General features: G+C 42.9%; 1 protein-coding gene across 3 annotated transcripts in view; it reads right to left on the bottom strand.

Moving 5' to 3' along the window:
* Window positions 1-18,624, bottom strand: part of Fam3c (FAM3 metabolism regulating signaling molecule C) — a 55,814-nt gene extending 37,190 nt beyond the window's left edge. The window contains exon 1 of one of the 3 annotated variants that reach the window (XM_040728508.1): window positions 18,568-18,624. The gene's annotated coding sequence lies outside the window, so the exon portion shown is untranslated. Of the gene's footprint in view, window positions 1-9,455; window positions 9,603-18,567 lie in introns of those variants that run through there. The other 2 variants (XM_021231813.2, XM_005078048.4) reach the window with 2 other exon arrangements.
* Window positions 18,625-20,555: the final 1,931 nt, after the last annotated feature.

The following is a 20,555-nucleotide window of genomic DNA, read 5'->3' as shown; positions in this document are numbered from 1 at the left end:
AAGAGTAGAGAGATACTCAAAAACAACCCCCACCCCATTCCATCTCTCCCACCACACACTGATGTACTTGTTGACAAATACCACGCCAATCAATTTGGCTTTTGAAAATTGCTCTGGGAATTGCAGACCTCTGCTGCAAACTAGGCACTCCAGAGAGTTGACAGTTTGTCAAACTGACTTCAGTTTGAGTGTTGGAAACCTTACTACCACCTCAAGACAAAAATGATGCAAGAAAGTATGCACACAAACAAATACAGTAGCATGATACTACAAATAAAATCAATCCAGCCAAAAGAAAATACTGTGAATTATATTTCACAAAATAGAGAACTACCATTCACTTTAACCCAGAGTCAAGTCAGTGCTGGCCAAATAGCAATTTTAACCAAACCAACAAAATTCAGATGCTTCCAATATTTAAGTGGGCTGGGGCTTCTCTTTTGCTATTTGACTTTTCTATGATACATATGGATGCTCTGCATATAGGTCTGAGCACTGTGTGAATGCATTGTCCACAGAGTTCAGAAGAGGGTGTCTGATCCCCCAGAACAGGAATTACAGTAGACTATGAGCCGCCTGTGGTAGCAGGGGTGGGTGCGAACCCAGTTCCTCTGTAAGAACAAATACTCTTAACCCCTGAGCTGTCTCTCCAGCCCTCGGGGAGCTGGGGCTTTTCAAGAGACTTACATAAAAACATGTCAAGCTACAAAACAATAGACGCAGACCACACTTGAACCCTGTTTGTGATGGTGAATTTCATGTGCCAACCTGACAGGGCCACAGGCTGCCCAAAAGTAAGCACCATTCAGGGTGTGCCTGGAAGGACCTTCCGCCATGATTAGCATCTGAATCTAGAATGAGGGAAGCAAAGTGCCTTCCTCAATGGGACTCCAGTTCAGCCCTGACAACACAGGTGCTGCTATCTATCTCCTCAAGCAAGTGAGCTTCCATCCATAGTTCCTGGCTCCAAACTCCATCCCACAAGTCAGGAAGGACGTAAGAACTTTCCAGTTATCTGTTATTCGAGACAACAACTTCTCTTCCCCCTTCCAAGAGATAGAAACCTAATCTTCTTGTCTATGTTGATGCTAGCTACAAATTTACCTTTCTGAGCAGCTTTGTCTGACAGGTCTCAAGACCCTCCTCAGTCCCGAGGAGGGCTGCAGAAAGAAGCCAAGACGAATGGGTGGGTTCCCCATTCAGTGTACAGGTCTAGTTCATTTCCTTTTTGTGCAACCACATTTCAACACAGCTGCCTGTGCTCCTGTCATGCCTATGTATGAATTCTCACAAAACCCCACGGGACAGGGCCCAGAGTGTTCCACAGTGCAGAATGCTGAGGTTCCTGGGGAGAGGTTCACCGAAAAAGGGCAGGGGACTCTGACCTCCCACTTCCCACACCATAACCTCTGCATCTCTTCACCAGTGTTGCTTGTAATAGCCTATATGCAGTGAACGTTATAAATGAACCACTCAAACTACTTGAGCCTCCGAAGGGGCTGTGGGCTGTGGGGACCCTGGTTATAACTGGTCCAGCAGACATGCGTGGGAAAAAAAAAAGCAGTCTGGACTTGAAATTGAGAGTGGCAAAAATAGTCTATGAGACTAGACACTGTCTCCAACCTCTTCAGAGAACACCTGCCTGGAATCCGATGCAAATCTCATTTGTTTTCTGGTTGGGAGAACGTCCATCACACTTCGAGGGCACATTTTTTGCATTTATCCTGATATCTGAGTAGAGGAAGAAACACTGGCTTTTCTAATAGGCAGACTCTGCTCTCCGCCCGTCTCTAGGCTGGGAGAATGGCGCACAGGCACACGGAGCCATCGGCTCACTAACAATGCGCCGATGCAAAACCAGGATCGCTCAGACTCTTGAACTGCCTCAGTCCATTTCTTCCAGTAAACTGCAACATATGTATAATAAATCATATAACTACAGAAATATATAGCTTATTATACAGAACCCCTCTCTCTCCCCCCCACACACATTTATACATATGTACAGATATATCTATCACCTATACATCATTTTTTTTTCCAGGAAAACTTGGGCTGATAAAAGCACTGTCAGGATGAGGAAGTAAAAACCTAACTTTTCATCCTCTGAACATTATTTAATGTACAAGAATAAACTAGGCTGGCACTGAGAGGAGGGGTGACATCTAGAAGAGACCCTAGGATAAGCTGCTCTGCTAATGACACACAAAAGTGGCAAGCAGCGGCGGCACACCTTAAGCCCAGCACTCGGGAGGCAGAGGCAGGCAGCTCTCTGAGTTCAAGGCCAGCCTGGTCTACAGAGTGAGTTCCGGAAGACTGACAAACTTTCCTAACGGTACCTAAGTAGCTGATCATTCTTGCTGGGTTATTTGAGAACATAGATGGCTTCTGTGGATCGTCTTAGGAGCCAGGCCCACTGTGGAAAGTGTTGCTGACTAAGTTCTGTGCTGGATCAGACATCTCATCAGCATACCCTCCATGAGAAGCAGAAGAAATCCCTTCAAATGGAAACACCTTTCCCTTCCTGTAGCTGGGGCTGCAGACTCACATGCCAAGGAGGCAGCAGTGACTCTGGACTTGGTCCTGTTTCAAAGCCCATTGCTGAAGACAGAAAGACACAGACAGAGTGGTTACTCAAGTCTGTCCCCTGATACGATCATGCTCACGGGAAGGAAATGACAGCAGTCTTCTTTATGTGGGTGCTGATGTGGGATCATTTTGGTGACATGCTTTTAAAAAGAATGGGTACCTCTGTGCCTGATGCTTGACCAACTTTTATAATTGAGCTCTTAAATTTATTCACTGGGCTGAGGAGATAGTTCAGTAGATAAACCACTCGCTGCACAGTCAGGAATGAGGTATGGAGTCTGGATCCCCAGAACCCAATGAATGCCAGATGAAATCTGTCAGGCCAGACAGACTTTTGAAACAGAGCAAACAAACAAAAAAAAAAAGGCAGGAAAGAAGACTGTGCTCATTGGAAAGGAATACTAACATTCAAAAATCCAGTATGAGCCAAACGTGGTGGCGTACGCCTTTCATCCCAGGGCTTGGGAAGCAAGAGGAAGCAAGATCTCTGAGTTCTAGGCCAGCTTGGTCTACAGAGTGAGTTCCAGGACAGCTAGGGCTACACAGAGAAACCCTGTCTCCTGGAAACAAAGAAACAAATAATGGAATAAAACTTTTAAAAGAATCCAGTATGAGGACTGGGGTTCAGGAACAGTCATCAGTGTCTGCCCACAATGAAGGAAACCCTATGTCTGATCCCCAAGCACCAGAGAAACGAGATACCAGATACGGTGAGGCAGCCACAGCATTCAGCATGTGGAGATGCTGTGGTTCCTTGAAGAAGAATGGCCCCCACAGGCTCCTGTATTTGAATGTTTACTCATCAGGAAGTGGCAATGTTTAAGAAGGACTAGGAGGCCTGGTTGGAGGAAGTGTCACTGTGTGAGGTCTGAAAAGCCCATGCCTGAGGATCAGATGTAGCTCTTGGCTCCTGCTCCAGGGTCATGTGTGCTGTCATGCTCTACCATGATGATCATGAACTAAACTTCTGAAACTGTAAGCAACCCCCAAGTGATTGCTTCCTTTCATAAGAGCTGCCTTGGTCATGGTGTCTCTTCAGAGCAATAGAACAGTGAATGAGACAGATGAGAAGATCAGATTTCAAGATCATCCCTTGCTACAAAATGAATTGGGGGCCAGTGGGGCTACTTGAAAGGTTGTTCAAAAACAAAAACAGCAGAACAAGGCCAGGGGTTTAGCTCGGTCGTACATCAGAAAGCCTGGTGTTGGTGCCCATGAAACAAACAAGAACAAACAATAACTCAGTATGCAACATGAGCTGTTACTACTGTATTATTGTGAATGTAATCGACAGATCTTAACATCAAGTGATTTTAAAGACTTCAACACTAAGTGCTTAATAGAAACATTAACTTGAAAAAGGATTTAATATTGGCAGGGCACTTTGGTACTGAATCCTACAAGACACGTGTTTCTAAAAAGTAATCTATACAACATGAGAGAGAGCAAGAGAATGGGGAGAGAGAGAGAGAGAGAGACAGACAGACAGACAGACAGACAGACAGAGAGACAGAAAAACAGAGAGAAAGAGAACAAAGATTTCAAAGTCAACTTGCTCACACAGGGAGTACAAGGACAGAATGGGCTACATGGGACTCTATCCCAAAACACAAAACAAAACCCCACAAAAGGAACATGATAGGTATTAAAAGGAAAAAAAATTAATGGTTACCTAACAATGAAAAACTCTTACAAGGAAATAAACTAATCTTGTATTCTGAGTAGAGGAAGGAAAAAAAAAACCTTAAGCACAACAACATAGAAAAAAAATTCCACTTCTGCAAAGGGGTACTCCACATGGGAGAATACAAAGCCACAGACCAAACACTTTTACATAATGAGTCAGTGGAAGAATTCTTTTGGGATACTGGTCTAGTGAAAAATCTTGGGAAGAATGGGATGCAGATGGTCTGTGCCCAGCTGCTCTTGTTTGTTTGTCTGAGGCAGAATTTCAACACCTTGCTCTTCCTAACGCAATCCCCAGTCTCTAGAATACTGAGATCACTAGCCTATGCCACCATCCATCTCTGGACTTTTCAGTTATCTGAATCAACATCCTTTCTTGTTTGTCTTCAGTGGCACAAAATGGAAATTCGTTTAAAGGAGGCTTAACATCTAAATGTGGGTAAGTGGGAACCGGAGTCCAGAGTGTTCTTACTGCCCCAGGCCTGTTAGCCAAGGCAACATAGGCGATGAGGCAAAACACGAGTGCACTGGGGAGACCTCACTGTCTTTCCCAGCCCATATAAACCTTAAGCCTTACTCCTCGACCACTCTTCCTGGCTGGGAAGAGCACTTCAGAAACCTGTTATGTGAGCTGCTGCAGCTTCAGTCTCCTACATGGGCAAACACACTCTAATATCCAGTGTCTCTCCTTGAAAACAGGTTAGGGGAGGTGCTAGCTAGCCTAGGTCAACTTTGCCCCAAAGACTTACTGAACAGCAGGTGGTCAAGCCTGATAGACATTCTGAGAGCTGTGTAGCAACACCAAACAGCTCTACTGTGGGAACTCTGGAGACTACAGAAGTCAGAGACCTAGAGTTCTTTCTGTCCCCCCACCCAAGACATTGAGGGCTAGCTGATTACTGAAACATGCCAGGTGATCCACAAGCATTTAACGGTGTTTTTTCAGCAAAACACTCACAGGATTATGAAGAGCCTTAATTCTTCCCTTCACCTAATCACATAGCTAAGCAACTTTCTTGCCAATGAGGGGAGCTCACATGTAGGCAGGACTATTCTCCACTCATTGACTTCTCAGTAGTACAGAAAGATGGATGCTAACACACACATATTCCATCAGGGTCCCATATGTCATCGGAGCTTTTCATTTCCTGAGCTGACAGCCAGAGTTCAGGTCTCTTCTGACACAGACTGGTTAACCTTATTACCACCGAATGTAAAAACCATCCCACTCAGGAGGACACGTGGCATGTGCAGGCTATATAGTCAATCAGTGGGAAGAAATGAGGGCTACTGACTAAAACAGATGAGTTAAAAAGCTACAGGTCAAATGATCCTGCTATATCTACTGAAAATGCTACATGAAGTAAGAATTTCAGTGTACTACAAGACCTTCTAGTGAGCCACGAATGCATAAATGAACGGAAATGACAGTTGGGCTAGAGTGTCAGACACCTCAAGATACCTGAGGTTACATTTCAGACACCAGCACAATCTTCACTACAAGCAGATGTCAAGTGAGGCAGTTAGTGGTGGTGAACACCTTTGATCCCAGCACCAGAGAGGCACAGGCAGGCGGAGCTCTGTGAGTTCAAGACCAGCCTGGTCTGCAAAGCGAGTTCTAGACAGCTAAGACAGAGAAACCCTGTTTCAAAAACTCCCCCCTACCAAAGAAAAAAAGGAAAGAAACAGATGTCAAGTAAGGATACCTTTCATAAACTCTTACAAATATTTCACATGGTTGAACATCTGAAGAAATATTAATAGAATTATTCTACGTGTATGGTATTTATGTGTGTGCATGAGTGTGAAACCAGGCATCACTGTTAGGTGTCTTCTTAAGTTATTCTTTATGTAGTCTCTCGTTGAAACTGGATACTCATTAGGCTAGACTGACCAACCTGGGAGTCCCAGGGGTCCCCTAGCAAGGACTTTGCAGACTAAGTGATCTTCCCATCCTCCAATGTAACTTTTTAATCTTAACCTTCACAATAACCCTTTACCATCACAAGAGAAGGCCTGACGCCCTAGACACCCCAAAACCTTTATTATTATAACACACAGCCTTTCCCATTAAGAGTCTAAACAGAGAGGCTTCCAAGCCCACTTTTCTTAGGAAAATGGAAGGTGTCAAAGACTCAGTGACACATTCTACCTATCAGTTCTTTTCAGGCCTCACAAAAGTGTTCCCACACCAGGGAGGTCAGAAGCACCAGTGTGCCTTAGAACAAGTAAACTTCCGTGCTCTTGCTGACCTGCAGAGTCAGAATCCTCGGAGTAGGCTTTAAAGTCCTGCATGTTTAACAAGTTCTTGGAGTGATTCTCTCTTGGGCTTAGAGCTGAGAGCATCAGGGTTATAGCCCACCGACCCACCCAGTGAAAAACTTAAGGGAAAAAATAGAAATGAAAACCAAGGCAGATCTAAGACAAAATAACCCAGAGTACAATTTATAAGACAGCAATTTTCGCTTTCTGAACAAGGAATGGAAATGGGGGCTGGTTGTCCCTGGGTCAGGTCTGCTGAGTGGAAGGGGGAAAAGCAGGCAGTAAACCTGGAAGAAAAGATAAAAGAACTCCTGTTTGCAATGGCTAAAATAGATTGCCCAAGCTTAAATTGTCTACAGGCTTCCTTTTCCTCTGCAAAGCAGATTGTTGTTTAAAAATCTAACAGCCACTTGAAAAACTAAAACGGTGATAAGCTTTCTGAATAAAAACAGTGCAGCATCCTAAAAATTAGCATTCAGTTTTGTTTCTGACTTTAGAATTCTACAGCTGTTGTAAATACCTTAATCCTACCCTATACCATTACAGGAAAGATGGATAGACAGACAGACAAATATTAGCAAGGGAAAAAATGGTTCAGTGGGTAAGCGTGCTTGCTGACAGCCTGACAGCCTGAGTTCAAGTCTCATAAAGAAAACCAGGTCCTACAAGTTGTTCCTTTTATCTCCAAACATGAACCAGAGCATGGGTATTCCCCCTACCCCCTACATATGAAAAGACACAAAGAAAGATAAAAGTAAACTTCTCTTAAAAAGAATGACAAAACTTTTTTAAAAATACATTTTAATTATAGGAGGAACAAAATAGGGTATGGGCATTTCACTTTACACACTGCAGGGGTTTTGTTTTGTTTTTAAGAAGGAAAACAAGGAAGAAAGGAGGCATAAATTTACACCCCCTGTGGTGGGGGAGTCATTTCCTGTAACTACATCACCCTTGACAAACACAACATCTTCATCTCAGGTCTCAGGATTCCCCTGCAGACACTTCATTTACACTTCAGGTTAAATGTAAAACTGAAGCACACCAAGGTTCACACACACCAGCAGCCAAACCACCTCTGAGAAGTGCTCAGAGTGGTTCCATCTGCCCAAACAGGAAGGCTGGTCGGCAGCCATTGGCCCAGCACAGAAAGAAGCCACAAAGGGAAAAAAAATTATCGGCTAAAACAATTTTACAAGCTATTTTTTATTGTCCAATGCCCTTCAAAACTCAGAGACCACTAATTGCAGGTAATGCAGGGTGCCATTAGTTAGCACAGCTGATGCCACAGTATTACCCTAACAAGCCTAGTGGAGATGTGATGAAAGGCATCAGGAACTCACAGGTAAGGATGCACATGCAACAATCTAAGTAGCACACAAGATGCTCAACTGCCTACCAAGGGGGGGGTGGTGGCGATGACACTGAAACAGAGAATGTGACACCAAAACAGAGAATGTGACACTGAGAATTTGTGCCTGTCACTCTAGTCGACATAATTCCATCATTTTGTGGCTTGCCATCTCCACAACCGTGGAGACACAGAAAATCACTGACTGGAGGAATTTTATCTTGTCCTTTTATATGATTTCTTCCTACAAAAAAAAAGTCGCTTTTAATATGCAGAAAACACATTGTAAGAATCTGGGAAACAGAGGGAGAGGGAGCTGGGATTGAAATGTGAAGCAAGCTTGTTTCTAATTTAAATAAATAAAAAAGTTTAAAAAAAAAGAATCTGGGAAACAACCCTAATCACTTGCATAAAGCTAAAAACAAAAACCTAGTAAACTGTCAGAGAAATCACTAGCAACCTCCAGAAACACTGAAGGACAGCAGGGCAGGTAAAGTTAACTTACCCATTCTGCCACTTTCCTGTTTAGTGACAATGGGAAAGTTACTAACTTTATTTTCTGCATTAAATAGAGACCTCTATGTACTTCCTAATGTGAAGTATGAGTAACAATGTTTCCAAAGTCTTGAAAACTGCAACAGATTATCCTGGTCCTGCCAGGATCTCAAAGGCCCGGGCATCTACCATTATCATCCAATTTTACTGTTTCACGAAATTCACATTTTATTCAGTTGAATCTTAGAAGTAGTAACAGAGCCCGTGTGAGCTGTGAATAACAAATATGCGAGTGAAAATACTGGGTAACTGTACCTAAGAGAGTAAAGATACAAATTAGTGACTTTGTATTCATGTATTTCTGCCTAAAAAGAAAACACGGTAAAAGTTGTATCAGATGGTTCTGCGTTATAGGAAGTAATTATGTAAGTTGAGGCTGAGGACTTCCACCAAGTTACAACTGAACACATCAACCTCAAGGCGTCCAACTGTCTCTCGCTATTTAGGTATAAGGGCATTGACCATCAGGCATACTACAGCTATGAACACTGCAAAAAAAAAAAGAAAAAAGAAAAAGAAAAAGAAAAAAAAGAAAGAAAAGAAAAAAAGAAATAAAGAAATAAAATAAAACAGCGCTCATCAGAGACGTAGACCACCAATGGGCTAGCTTGGAAAAGGAGACCGTGGCTCCAGTTTGGCAGAGACTGTAAACTTTACGAGTGAGTCAAGACGGCCCAGCACTGAACGGAGTTCAAGTCCAGCCTGCAAGTCCCATCCCATGCCGTCCTCCCGTAGCGCTCAACCTGCGGGATTCCGACCTCCAGGGACAAACCCCGGCTTCCAGGCGCAAACCCCGGCTTCCAGGCGCAGTTCGAACCCGGGGATCGCCGCGACCCCGCGCCAGGTGCGGACGCCGCTGAGCGGGCCGCGATGCTCGCACGGCCGGGCCCCGCTGCAGCCGCGATCCGCGTCGGGATGCGAGACAGCCAGCATGCTGCTCCGCTCCTGCCTCCACGCGCCCAGCCGCGCCCAAGCCCGCCGCCGCCTGCCTGCCCGCCCGCCCGAGCCTCACCCGCCAGCGGCCGCGCCGCCGTCAGTCCTGTCGGAGACCGACGGGAGCCTCCGCCTCCGCCTCCTCCTCCTCCGCCGCCGCCCGCTCGCACCCCGGCTTCCTCGGGCTCCTCCCGCTTCGCTGCGCGCTCGCCCGCACCGAGGAGGAAGCCAGCTCTCCCCAGGCCGCCTCCCACGCTTCCCGCCGCGGCCAATGGGCCCCGCCGCCGCGCAGCCGCGCACGCCCTCTGGCGGTGGAGGACCGAGACTACACGGGGGGAGTGGGGAGGAGGAAGGGCCGCCGCCGCCACGCTCCTGGGTCGCCTCTGCGACTCCAGCCCTGAATTGCTCAATCTGAACTTGCCACGTCCGCAGCCACGGGTTGAGTGGCACCCCGGGAGGAGGGGAACTGTGTCAGCGCCTCCGCCCTTAAGTCACACACGCAGAATCCCAACCTTTCAGGAGGCAGTTTGAAATGATCAGCCCCCTCCTAGCTTTGCATCAGACTGGGACCATAGGGAAGCTTCATTTGACTCCCAGAAACTAGGTAACTGATCATAAGAATCTTACAGGCAGGGGCATCAACGAATTATGCAGCCCTGAATGATCTATCCAAGAAAAGGACTATTGCTTGCATTTTGCATGCCATTTCTTTTTTCAGATTACTAGCAATATGACAAATGTTTTTCCTCATTTGTTAGGAACTTTATCTTTTTCAAGTTTATGTGGGTAACTGGGAAATTAACACACGTTTTAGGATACATAACCTGGAAATACAATGTTATTTCATGTTCAAATCCATATATGAATAATTATAACTATTAATTATTATTTCTTGGGGAAATTTTATGATAGGAAAATTTATGTAGGGTTTGACTATAGCAATTATGTTATCATATTGCAGCTTTCCTCCAAAAACATAAAGCACACAACCTAAAAAATAGTTATGAGTTCTGATGCTTATGACCCAGGAAAGGGAAGGAAACAGGAAAGCTGAACACCTTCTAAATACCCAACACTTTTCTGGGTCTTTCTCTTACTTCTATGGCTATGAAGAGGCGGCATGACCATGGTAGGCAGCTCCTGTAAAGAGAAAGCATTTAATTACGGGCTTACTTACACTTTCAGAGGGTTAGTCCATGACCATCACAATGGGAAGCAGACACCATCATTGAGCTGGGGCAACAGCAGACAGCTTCACATCCTGATCCACAGACAACAGGCAGAGAACAAGGGACATTGCTGGGCCTGGCAAGGGCTTTTGAAACCTCAAAGCCCACAAGGTCACACCTCCTAATCCTTCCCAAACAGTTCCACTAACTAGTGCCTAAGCATTCAAATATATGAGCCCACGAAGGAGAGGTGGCATTCTCATCCAAACCATCACTTTCTTATTGCATATGTTCTCATGCTTAGTCAAAGTAGAAATCTATATGCTACTTTAATGAATCAATAAACCAAGCTTTAAAAATTACTTCTAAATCACTTGCTCAAAAAGTGAGTTGTAATGACTCCCATTTGATTCCACCCAGGCACAAACAAGAAAGCATTTAGCTTCTACTGTATTGAAAAGCTATGGCAATGTATACGTGTCATCCCTCTAGTTCCTGTAACCCAATGAAAGAATTTATAAAGCCTCTTGAGTAGGAATTTCCTGTTTGGGAATGAGCTTTTTCCTCCATATCTTAACAGACTAGTAAGGAAACTATACTTGTCACTTCCTTACAACACCACTCCTGAAGCAATATTCATTGCTAAAGTCTGTTTGATCTCCTGTTCCCAACACACAATAAGATGTAGCCAAGAATCCTTCTGGTCAACAACAAAATTAATAATACTGTCATAATCAACATTGTTTTGTTTTGATTCACTGAATAAAATAGAGCCAAACCATTCCCAAAACATGTGCTGCATACATTTCATGAGAATCTGTGTGTCTGTGTATATGTCTTATATTTTAATGTAGACTATGTACTTTCTTACTTAGTTCAGATTGTGAGGTTTTCTTTTTTTAAGTCAATAAATTGTTCCTTCAGAATGGTTGTGGCTTAGCCTATTAGTGGAAAAGTCAGCCTAACTTCCTGTGTTTTATTTGTCAGGTCTAGGGAGGCAGGGGAAGTGCTCTGGTTTAATGATCACCAGTTAAGGAGAATGCAGGGTACTTTATAGCTCCTGGAGGAATTACCCAACCTGGTCTTTCTGTGTGTTATAATCAGAGGTGATGATCACTTATGTTCTAAAGCTAAAGCTAATATTGAGTGTATACTTAATATGTGCCAGCACATGTCTAAAGATCTTTACACCTGCTCATTCATTTAATCCTGTAAATAGAGAGGAGGAAAAGAAAGGGTAGAAGGAAACTATGCCCAGAGTTCAACTACCAGGACCTCGCATCACCAAGCTGCAACCCATGCAAGTAACTTGAAAGCTCCCTGCATTCAATTGCTTAAGAAGAATATTCCTGGGTCAGACATGGTGGCACATACCTTTAAAGTGGCAGAGGTAGAGAGAGGTAGATCTTTGTGAGTTGGAGGCCAGTCTAGTTTACATAGTGAGCTCCAGGACAGTCAGACTACATAGATTCTGTCTCAAAAAAAAAAAAAAAAAAGGAAGAGGAGAGGATTCATCTTCTACTCAGGGGGTGCGAGGGTTTGAAGTAAAACTACAACCTCTAATTATAAAGATTCCATCATAAAAGTTATAAACATAAAAATTATTTTTAAAAGTCTCCGGATTTTAGGTAACTGAATAGTCCATTTGAAATCATTCTGTATGTAGAAGAATAGATTACATATAAACATGACCAACAAGGATTCCAGTCACCATATAAAGTAACTCAGACCAGGGCACTAAATGATGATGGAATACCACACAGGAGGGGAGGATACATATCTCCAAGCCATACTACTCACCCACACTGAGGCAGTGGTGTGGGTGTGTTGTTTTGTGCTTCCAACCTACAATGATTTGGGTTGGTGTCCCTAGAACCATGTGTTAAAGTCTTGGTTGGCAGCCTGTGGTACAGCTGGAAGATGTTGGGGCCTGGAAGAAGTAAGGTCTCAGTGAGGAAATTAGATTGCTAGGGGTAGATTCTTGATTGGGACATTGGGAACCCAGCGATTTCCTTTCTCTTGTTTGCTTTGCTGACAATGTGAAATGAGTAATTTCATGTGTGGTGTTTGAGTTTATAACTCAATATAAACATATTTTTATATTTTAAAGTAATACTACTAGTCAACTCCGCTGTGAGGTCCTGCCATGAGGTCATGTCATGAGGTCCTACCATAAGGTCCACAGGCCCGAAAGCAACAATTCTACCAACATCCGAAATGCTGAACTAAAAGAAATCACTCTTCTTTTAAGCTGATAATCTCTGGAATTATGTCCAATGAGAGAAAGCTAACAAAATCCTAGCTGTGCTCTGAGGTAAATGACTCTAGACGGTGCCAGTAGACCGAGCTAGATGACATAACACACGTTTGTTTTGTTAAGCTCTGACAGTTTTTAAGATAGTAGTCAGTAATGTACCTGTAGAGAGTCAGGCTTATTGAGGAGAGAGCTGGTAGGTAACAGCAGTAGGATTACTTTAAAACATAAAAATATGTTTACATTGAATTACAAACGCAAACTGAGAGATGACCAGAAACTCATTGTGCTTTGAAAGAAAGAGAGGAGGCATGACAGATTAATGAGAAATACAGAGTAAAAATGGCAAGCTTTATATCCATACTGGATAAAATTTTTAAAAAACCTCAGGTGTAGTTTAAAACTATGATTCAGAATTTCTATAACAAGGTGCACTCTAGCTTTGTCCTTGCTCATAAGAACATAATAATTAAGCTGAGTAGTGGTGGTGCACACCTTTAGTCTCAGCACTTGGGAGGGAGAGGCAAGCAGATCTCTGTGAGTTTGAGGCCAGCCTGGTTTACAGAGCGAGTTCCAGACCAGCTGGGGCTACACAGAGAAACCCTGTCTCGAAAATCCAAAAACAAAAACAAAACAAAACAAAACCAATTATACAGAATATTTATAAAGAAGTTGACCCTTTTCACGGCACTGTATTTTGGTAAGTTCACAAACTAAATGGTTTAATTTGCTATGGCATATATATAAAATACAATATAATCATTTACCTTTGCATAAAATGCATACTTAAGTTTTCAGTCTATTACCTTTTTCTATTAACATAAAAGAAAATTCAAAATACTCTAAAAGCTTGGTTGTTTAAATGACATTGTTTCCGTTTTGCTTCAGGAACATCTTTCAGTATATGAAAAAATAAGCATTTTGTCTAAGTTAAAAGTAAAAATTAGGTGACAGAGTGTATAAGGGTGATCTACATCTTGAAAATGTATTCCAGTAGTGACTAGAAAATAAATTCCCTACCCTTGAAATTAAATGTAGGTGTATATTACAATTATTAAGATTACTAATGGATCCCTCAAAATTATCAAGTTCTTCTGTCTCATATTACCTTCTAGAAAATTTTCTAACTTAATGCCATAATTTTATAATGCTTTCTAAAACATTGATATGGAAATGTGAAGTCTGTAATGCTGAAAAGAGATGCAAAAATCAAGGTTCAAATTACACAAATGGAGAAACACAGATCCACATATGTGTGCATGCAGATATACAGGTGGACATATGTGCACATATACATATACATACATACACATATACACAGGCACTTTTATATGTATAATATGCTCATGGTCTATAAGGTATTTTAAAATTTTACATTTGTCAGGGGTTGGAGAGATGTCTTAGCAGTCAGAATACTTGCTGCTGTTGCAGAGGACCTGGGTTCAGTTCCTAGCACCCACGTGGTAGTTCACAATCATCCATAACTCCGGGTCCAGTGGCTTGGACCCCCTCTCCTTTAGCCTCTGAGGGTACCAAGCTTGCATGTAGTGTACATACATACATGCAAAATACAAACACAAAAAAATCAAATACATGTAAAATATTTTAATTTATATTTGTCAGACTTTTAAAGCAAATGCCTTAAGTATTTGTACTGCTGTGGAGCAAATGGAAAAATGTGATCATACTTTTGACATTCATGTAACTCTAAGTAAATACAATTAGATAAGCCTCAAGTCAGCTGAAAACACTCTGTCCACATTCAGTAAAACTTTTTTTTTTTTTTTTTGGCTAGAAAAGCTTTACAGAAAACACAACTGAACAAATACTGAATAAAGTTGTATTCTGAGACTTAATTGCTTAGGTCTGTGACTTCATTTCTGAAGACTTAGTGTGGGAACTCTTCAAGCACAAAGGGACTCAGGCTGACTGTGCTGTTTTTATTAAACGTTAACTTCTCTAGTTACATCAAATTGCAATGCACTGTTTGCTTTGAAAGGCGAGACAGTAGGAACATGAGTAACAAAATACCACCCAATTGTTAGATTCCCATTAACATTGTTCTCTAGTAAATTACCTGGACATTGCAGGCAGATCAGCAACAAGGTCTGGGCCAGCACCCCCTGTGTTCACAATAGGGCTAAGAAATACACAAGTAACAAAATAGATAAAATGAAACAAAGCAGAACTTGCTGATACATCGGTGAGCTCCTTGCTGATACATCGGTGAGCTCCTCCCGTACATTTCCTACTGGGTGTTTTGTACTCTTAAATTAGTTTCTGCATTAGTTCAAGTATCACCTGTCCCAAGGAATTATCACCTCTCCCTGGGTATCTGCATTGACTTTCAAACACTGGCATTATTTCATGAGCAGCGTATCTTACCTTGGTGCATATGTATGACCTAAACAGAAGTCGCTTTACCATCCTTCTTCCCTAGTTGCTTTTGAAATTGCTTTACAAGTTCTAGGTTATTATCTATCACAGTGTCTTCATTGCGTCCACCCCCACAGGAAGAGAGTTCGCTTTCGTGTTCCTCCATGTTTCTTCCAACTTGCACCTTCCAAGCTGTGGTTTCAACTCACGTAATCCAGGGCTTATTAGTTATTTATTTGTGTCACTGTGACCAAAACGCCTGACAGAAAAACAATTTATGGAGGGGAAGATTGATTCATATTGGCCCACAATTTCAAAAGGATTCCGTTCTGTCATGACAGGGCAGCCATGTCAGTGTGGCTTGTTGTGGTGGGAATTGTGTGGTAAAGGTTTGCTTACATGGAGACCAAACAGGTCCCACATCTGAACTAGTCTGCCTGTATCCTGGTAGAATATGGTATTTTCTTCTCTATATACTTTTGAAATATTTTCTGTAGAACTGCTGTGGTCTCTTTGAGGCTTAGTTTGTATTTGAAAGTGTAATTTATTTACCCAGAGAAGGTCTGCTCACATACAGCATCTGGTATTTTGTATTTTGTAGCATTCCGTTCAACAGTCACATTTTCCATTTCTTTTCATGAAGTCAAAGCCAAGGGGGGAGGGCGGGGACAGCAGAGGGAAAGCATTTAACTTTCAGGTTCTGTAGATGTCAAAGCCAAATCAACCTCCCAATTTGCTCTTCTCCTCTGTTCCTCCAGGCCACTGTCCTACCCCATCGTGTGGTAATGCTAACAGACTTGAGGTGACAGACTTGCATTTGGAGTTAGAAACAGAAATTTAGATCCTGGTTCCATTCATTATCAGCTACCAAGTGATTTGAAGCAAATTGCTTAGTCTGTCCAAGGCAGTGTTGTACCTGTAAATTGGATCAATAACAACTCTCTCACTGTTTTAATATAGCTTTTAGTATTTGAGGTGAGACTCAGCTTATGTGTCCATATTGCCAGAAGACGCTGAATAGAGGGACTCTTCCCTGATTTGCAGGCTTATGGGTTGGAGCAGCCGTCACACTTGTTTGCATGATCTTACCTTCTGTGTCCTCTGGACTCCAAAGAGTCATTCTAGCAGGTTTGTTATTGTCAGTACATTCTGCCCCACCCTTCACCCCGTCTGCCCTCAGTCACAGCATCAGGCTTCTAAGACTCTCCTCACTCCCTTACCTCAGACGTGACACACCTCCATCACCAGGACACACCCACTGGTGCTCACATACTTGCTCATCCACTGACCCTCTCCCAGGACACCCCTCTCCCAGGACACCCCTCTCCCAGGACATCCCTCTCCCAGGACACCCCTCTCCCAGGACACCCCTCTCCCAGGACACCCTCTCCCAGGACACCCTCTCCCAGGATACCCCTCTCCCAGGACACCCCTCTCCCAGGACATCCCTCTCCCAGGACACCAGAGGCCACACATTAACTGTCTGTGTCTGTAACTTAGCATCCAAGCAGCTCATGCTGCCAAATTCTCAGCTCCTGTACCAAGCCTCTCATAGTCCTTAGAAGGGAATGGCCCTTTAACAACATGAATGGAGCCTCTCATTTTCACCAAGAAGGTATGATGTAATGTCATTTTAGAGCTGCTCACCTGCTATCACTGACAAATTCTGAAACAATAGTTGGCTATTTCCAGCATAAAAATAGAGTCAGGCAAACAGTAACACCCCCACCTCTGTGTCTATTGAACTCATTGGCACAATACAAGACAATTTTGAGCTGTGTATGAACCCTGAAATGTTCTAGTATGTCTCATTTTCAAGAGAAGATGCACTCCCTGGCAACTAGAAGCTTGTTATATATTGCTGCAAATTTGTCACTCTGGTTGTTGCCCAAATGGAACCTTGAGATGGGCTTTTTTTTTCCAGTGTAATTTCCTTACCATTTGTCAATTTGTTATCCCCCCAAATAAGAGTTGGAAAGGAGATGATTGTGGTTATAAAAGGATTTGAGAGGTTCCTCTGTGATAATAAAGTAATTCTGTCTTTTCACTATGGCGATGGATTCGGGAATCAACATGTTATCAAATTACATGGAACAAAATCACATAGAGAAATGGCTACTGGAAAACCTGAGATCAGAGGATTGTGTCCATGCTAATATCCTAGCTATAGAATTGTGCCAGTTTTGTAAAATGTTACTAACATTGTTATGGCTGATACTCAGTAAGTACATCCAGGACCAACTGGACAGCAACTCAGGACAGTGGGTTCTGGTGGCTTCAGCTCTACGCAGTCCCCTGCTGCTGATGTGACCTATTCACATGTCTGCTAGTCTTCCTGCTTGGGCATCTGGACCTGAAGCTCCTGGTTTTTTAGAAAACCAGATAAAAGGCTTATGAGATCTTTCCTTTGCTTCCAAGAATTGCGTATAAATCCACAATGATCATTAAATAAAAAACTTAATTAGAAGCATCTTAGAGGAATTTATGACTATCCAGATAAGACAGTATTCTTGAAGAATCATCTAATTTTATGTCAATTTGTGTCAGAGCTTAAGGGATTTTGGTATCTGCCACTGGAAAGAATTCAATCAGTACAAATTACTCAAGGAGCCTGAAGCAATTCTATTGGTCTCTAGCGTAGAACAGGTCTCCTATTATTCAATGAACTGATGGAGAACAATGTCTTCAAACAATCCTAGAGAGCGACAGAGATCTTATTACTGGGGCTGCCATGACAAATCTTGGAAGTCTAAAGTGAAAGTGAAGCCTTGGCAGTGACACGAGGAAAGTTAGGGACCCTCATAAACTTCTTAGTCACATCAATAACATAACTTAATAATGGACTTAAATGGAGGCTCAAGGACAATCTGATTAGTTAAAAAGAAAATCTCAGGAACTACTGAAGGAGAACAGATGAGAGAAAGGGAAAAGGCATGCTAAGATGACCTGGAAGCCAGACATGGTAGATGATAAAAGCACCTGATGGAGAGGGAGGATTTAGAGAAAGAGTAAGGAAGCTCATAATGTCAGGGAGAAAGTCCATACTGCTTGGGAAATAACACTAAGAAAAGAGATAGAAGAAAATGCAAAGCCACACAGTTCTAAATAGCTAAAAGCAGGCAGACTTGCAGCTCTTCATAGCTGAGGTCCAAATAGTTCTACACTAGAGGTGGGGATTCTGGGAAGGAAAACAGGAGCATCTATTTAAAGGACTAATTATCATACTCATCATGCTAACATCTTGTAGGGGACTTCTCAGCCAAAGTGATTGAACCAGCCCAACTGGAAGGTTAGATTTCTACACAGGCCAGAGATTCCTTTCTCTTGACTAGCAAGCATTTCCAATCTAGTAGCAGATTCCCTTGGAGGTTCAGTGGAGACCCCTTCCTTACCTTTTCCATATTCTGGTGACTACAGCTGTCCTTAGTTTGTGGTGACATTACTCCAGTCACGGCATCTACCATCCCATGAACTTTTTCTCTGTTTCTTCTCCTCTTTAGGATGTTGTAAAGACACATCATTATTTAGGGCTTACTTAAGAAATCTGGGGTTTGATGGTGTGGCAATTTGAATGTAATTGGCCTCATAGGGAGTGACACAATTAGGAGGTGTGGCTTTGTTGGAGTGGGTGTGGCTTTGTTGGAGGAAGTGTGTCACTGTGGGCTTTGAGGTTTCCTTTGCTCAGAATATGCCCACTGCCTTAATTGACTTCCTATTGCCTTCAAGATGTGGGACTCTCAGCTACTCCAGCATGCTGTCTGCCCCCATGCCACCATACTCCCTGCCATGATGCTAATGAACTGAACCTCTGAAACTGTAAGTGAGCCTCCTCAATGAAATGTTGTCTTTATAAGAATTGCCTTGGTCATGGTGTCTCTTATCAGAAATAGAAACCCGACAAAGACAGTTGGCTAATGTTGCATTACCGTGACAAAAGAACTGACAGGGGAAGAAAACTTCTAGATTTATTTAGGCTCTAGTTTTGGAGGGATTTCACAGCATCACAGCAGAGAGGCTCAGTTGTGGTGGCTGGGATCATGTGGAAGAGGCTTGGTCACCAGCACTGGACCAGAAAGCAGAGTGTAGTTGCAACTAGGAGCCTTGATATAAACAACCTTTAAAGGTTTACTCCATGTGACCTACACTACCTACTGAACCTCCCATAGCTGTTTAAAACACATCACCAGGTGGAAATGAAGTGTTCAAAACATGGATCTGTAGAGACGTTTCAGATCCGAGCCATAGCACAAGATATTCTCTCAAGACTCAATCTTTTTTCATTACAGAGTAGAAAGAACAACCTCATTGAATATTGTCTTGAAAGCACTGTGTCAGAAACCTGAAATAGGTTTGCGTCCTTCCAAAACGGCAGAGCTTACCAAAAACACAGAATTCACAAGCTGTGGTGATCTCAGTGGCAGCTGTCTGTCAAATAATCCTGGCGACCTAGGTAATTTGACTGAGGCAAGTGTAGGTTCTCTTATTCTAATCTTAACTACTAATATTAAGTCTCATATCACACATTACATAACAAATACCTGTGTCTATCTATCCATGCATATGTGTTGTTTCCAGAATGAGTACAAGATAGAGAAAGGCAGAGTTCAGAAGATTCCAGCAGTACACTGATGGGAATGCAAAGTACAGTTTGCATTGATAAGATAAGGAACGCAGAACCAGTTCTAGGGCACATGGTGCTACTGAAACCGTGGGAGAGCCAGATTTTAGAGCAAAGCAGCAGAGTTGAGTCTAGCTGTGAGATGAAAGGCAGAATGAGGGTCTGAGAGCAGGAAATGCTAGGTTGGCATTCGGCTAGGAGAGCAGATAGAACAGCACATGTCATTCAACAGACCCCATTAGTAGCAGGGAAGCCAAACTGAAGCCCCAGGGACAGACAGTCCTGAGTTCCAGGTTCATGACACACACCCCAAGTATCAGCCATCACAGAGCTAGGTATCCATCACTTTATGGGATCCAGGTGAGAGAGCAACACACTTTCTATGACTTGGTATGTCTAATAAGTTCTTGGACCTACTTTTCCAGATATGATTTTAATATGCTCATAAGTCCCTACAATTTCAATTCACTTCTCTTGATAACTGCAATAGTTATTTTTCTATTGCTGCCATAAAACACTATGACCATGATAACTTAAAAAAAGAAGCGTTTAATCGGGCTTGTGTATCCAGAGGGTTAGAGTCCATGTGAAGGTGTGAAGGATGTTGGCAGACGTTTGGAGCAGTAGCTTAGAAACCCACAGTAGGAGGCAGAGAGAGTGCAGTGGGGTGGTAGGAGGCTTTTGAAGTCTCAAAGTGTCCCTCCCCCATGACATACCTTCTCCAACAAGGTCATACCCCCTAATCTCTCCCAGACAGTTCCA

This window comes from Mesocricetus auratus, unplaced genomic scaffold (genome assembly GCF_017639785.1).
Source record: "Mesocricetus auratus isolate SY011 unplaced genomic scaffold, BCM_Maur_2.0 Super-Scaffold_100019, whole genome shotgun sequence".
Classification (NCBI taxonomy): Eukaryota; Metazoa; Chordata; class Mammalia; order Rodentia; family Cricetidae; genus Mesocricetus; species Mesocricetus auratus.
This window is presented reverse-complemented; position numbering and strand designations above follow the sequence as displayed.